Source organism: Lactuca saligna, chromosome 4 (genome assembly GCF_052625555.1).
Source record: "Lactuca saligna cultivar CGN05327 chromosome 4, ASM5262555v1, whole genome shotgun sequence".
In the NCBI taxonomy this organism is placed as follows: domain Eukaryota; kingdom Viridiplantae; phylum Streptophyta; class Magnoliopsida; order Asterales; family Asteraceae; genus Lactuca; species Lactuca saligna.
Genome location: NC_136420.1, coordinates 86112431 through 86116535, shown reverse-complemented (window position 1 = coordinate 86116535; position 4105 = coordinate 86112431). Strand labels below are relative to the sequence as shown.

Below are 4105 nucleotides of genomic sequence, written 5' to 3'. Positions count from 1 at the left end.
AAAAGAGATAAAGACGATCTTGTTGTGTTTCACCAGAGTTAGGAGTCAGCAGCGATTGTGGTTGTTGACAACGGTGGTGTCGTTCATAGGTAATGGTGTTCGACGATGGAGTTTTTGACTTCAGATCTGAAATCAATGGAGTTCGAAGGTAGATCTAAAGTGAAAAACCTTGACCGCTCAACATTCCGACGACAAAAGATGGTAGATGACGGTAGCGGTCGGCGGCATGTGGCAGACGTAAATGGAAGATGTAGTGTTGAGTCAGTGTTCTTAAGAGAATGGGAGAGTGTTCGCGATTTTTATTTATTTATTATTATTTTTTTTTATGCAAGAAAATTTGAAAGTATCTTAAATGATGCTTGATATTAAAATAACGTTTTTATTTATTTATTGGTTATTTATTATAGCTAAAAAAATAAAGTATCGGAGTAGATAAAATTAAATTAAAAATAAATAATTCATAGAGTTCTTAACTTTTGAAGGTTCTTTTTACCTCTCTTTCTCTCTCTCTCTCTCTCTCTCTCTCTCTATATATATATATATATATATATATATATATATATATATATATATATATATATATATATATATATATATATATAGGGTTAGGTTCATTTGAGATGACTTAATTTTGTGAGACCGTGAGACACATTTATTTATTTAGTTAATTCAAATTCCGAAAATAATATTTAAAAAAAGAATTTTTGGATTTTTCCATTTCTTTTGCATTTTAAAATTATTTTTTAAAATATGTCAGTGTAATATTCTATTAGAATATTTCACGTATTTAGAAAAAAAAATGGAATTTATTTTTATTTTTTTAGTTAATTCAAGTTCCGAAAATAATATTTAAAATTTTTTTTTGGATTTTTCTATTTATATGCATTTTAAAATTATTTTTTAGAATATGTTAGTGTAATATTCTATTAGAATATTTCACTTATTTAAAAAAAAACGGATTTATTTATTTTTATCTTTTTTTAGTTAATTCAAGTTCCGAAAATAATATTTAAAAAAAGAATTTTTGGATGTTTCCATTTAATTTGCATTTTAAAATTAATTTTTGATTTGGTCTCACGGTCTCACAAAATTAGAATAGTTTCAAATTAATCTGAAGCTATATATATATATATATATATATATATATATATATATATATATATATATATATATATATATATATATATATATATATATATATATGGGAAACGTGAATATACCCTTAAGGGTATATAAGCTTAGGTATCAAAACACATTATAATACGTCGTTTTGTTTTATATATTCATTATAATATTGTTAAACTACAATCGTAACTTGATTTTCTTTCAAGATATTCGACATTTCACTATTATCATTCTCTTACATCACATCTTTTTGCTTAACACCTACTAGACTGTATGGGCGTTTTTGGCAAAAATAGCTGGTAGCTGGAAGCGGATAGTGGTTAGCTGGTAGCGGGTAGTTGGTAGCGTGTAGCAGGTAGCTCGTAGCGGGAAGTTGTAGTTTTTATTTGTTATATGAATGTTTGGCAAAAGTAGCTGAAAGCTTTTGAAATATATAAAATTAAATAAAAGGACAATTGATTAAAAATAACTAAATATATAAATATATTTTTAAGGGTAATTTTGGGAATTGATTTCAAAAGCTCTGGAGTGTTTTGTTAAACGCTACATGAAGTAGCTTTTAGAATCGGAGCGTTTTGTTAAAACAAAAAGCTAAGCGCTCATACTGCCAAACAGAGCTTTTTGTTTAAATTAGAGCGTTTTATCAAAAGCTAAAAGCTAGAAGCTCCCAAACGTTTCCAAAAGCTCCGTGCCAAACACGCCCTATATATTGTAGTTGAAAATGAAAATTACGTAAGAGGAAGATAAATGTGTAAATTATAAAAATCTTAGAAGTAATCAAGTTAGAAATTAAATTATAAGAACATTGGATAATTAAAACGTATTATATGATACAAAACGACGTAGTATAGTGAGTTTGAGTACCTAAGTTTATATATATCCTTAAGGGTATATTCACTTTTTCATATATATATATATATATATATATATATATATATATATATATATATATATATATATATATATATATATATATATATATATATATATATATATATATATTATTCACAACTTAATACCGTTCGTTTATTATATAAAACAATCAACAAATTGTATAGAGCCCAATGGGTTATGGCCCTACTTTGTCTTAGGACCAAAACATCTATGGTGTTTCTTCTTGGCCTTGGTGGTCCCCCACTCCAACCCCGTCTCTTTATAAACCCTTCCTCCTCCGCCATCTTCTTCATCACCATACTCCATAACCTTCAATCCTCTCAGCAACCCAACAGAACCAGAACCCCCATAACAAACACACATTCACACCAACACGAAAATGGGCGAGAGGAAATCAAACAAAGTCACACAAGCCGCCCTTCTGAAACAAATTATAAAGAGATGTTCAAGCATAGGGAAGAAGCATTGGTACGACGTTGTTGACGGCCTTCCACTCGACGTTCCCAAAGGACACTTTCCGGTCTACGTCGGAGTCAACAGAACACGATATATCGTCCCGATTTCATTCCTTTCTTATCCTGAATTTCAACGCCTGCTGCGGTGGTCGGAAGAAGAATACGGCTTCAATCACGATATGGGTCTCGCGATCCCATGTGAAGAAGACGTTTTCCAATCACTCACCTCCATGCTCCGGTGACCTCCCATCTCAACAAGTTTGTTTTACGATCATTCTGCTCCGTTCGCTTGTGATCGTCGGTTAAGTTTCCGGTCCCATCACGAATTTTTTGATGAGAGATGGTTCTGAGATGAGGCACATCTGTATGGTGTATGCTTCGTATTCTCTTTTTTGAAGGCCAGTTTGTTTTCAAGAGCCAATTTTCCAAAAATCCAGCAATTCGTATACGTTTTAAAGGAAACTGCGCATCTTAAGAAGACTAGTTTTCTGGATTTATAATTTACAGCTCTGAAGTGGAAGAACTGCCTTTTTTTTTTTTCTTTTAAATCTCTCTGCATTTATTTTGTGATATATAAACTTTCTATCATTTAATGGAGTTATAATCTTATATGAACCGAATGTTTGGGTGGTGTTATTAATTGTAATGACTTTTAAACCCGAAAGAAATCATTATTTTTCAATTTATTTTGTTGGTTAGATACATGTAGAAAGGGTAAAAATGTAATTTCCTCCATTTGAGTAAGAAATTTCAAATTATGAACAACTTTAAACATATGATCTAAGTCATTATATTTTTTGTGTAGTTATGTTCAGTTTAACAAGCAAGTTTTCAGTCCTTTTAACGGCTGTATGTGGAGAGAAAAATTATTGTATGAAAAAAAGATTATATTCAAAACTACATCTCTATCATATCAGCATTGATGCATTAAGTCAAGTTATTTATTACTAATAGTCTATTATGTAATACTATGTGGCCTTTTAACAAATGCTAAGGTCAAGACCAAACATATGAATTTGCTATACAAAAATCCGAATGTGAAAATGTTGATATTAAAAAAATAAATATATGCAATATGCAATACTTAAAACTTATATATTTGATGTCGATAATGTTATATTCTGTAAGTATTTGATGTAAATGTGAAGAGATACTTGATAGAGCTATGCATGTGCAATTATAAATGAAAAGTATAAATTTATAAATAATGAATTAAAATAAATAAACAAAAAAATGGACGCATACTTGGGAACCTAAGAGAAAATAAACAATAAAAATATACTATGATCTAATTAATAAAATTATGATTTTTTTAGAGTAAATTACACGAATGGTCCCTATGGTTTGGGGAAATTTACGTGATTGGTCCCTAACTTATTTTTTTAACTCGGAAGGTCCCTGTTGTTTGTACTTGTTACGCGCTTGGTCCCTACTGTTTATTTTTGTTACATGCTTGGTCCCTATCTGAACTAAAAATACTATTATTTAAATAGGAAAAAATATTAGGATAGGTAAGGTAAGGTGAATAAATGGGGTTAAGGTTGTGTTTATTTAAATAAATTTAAAAAATCAAGGGTAAAATAATCTTTTTAGGTAAGACATGGACCAAATGCGTAACAAAAACAAACAAT

General features: G+C 29.5%; 1 pseudogene; it reads left to right on the top strand.

Annotated features, from left to right (window-relative positions):
- The first annotated feature begins 2292 nt into the window (after positions 1 to 2292).
- Positions 2293 to 3248, top strand: LOC145042317 (protein SMALL AUXIN UP-REGULATED RNA 12 pseudogene; annotated as a pseudogene).
- Positions 3249 to 4105: the final 857 nt, after the last annotated feature.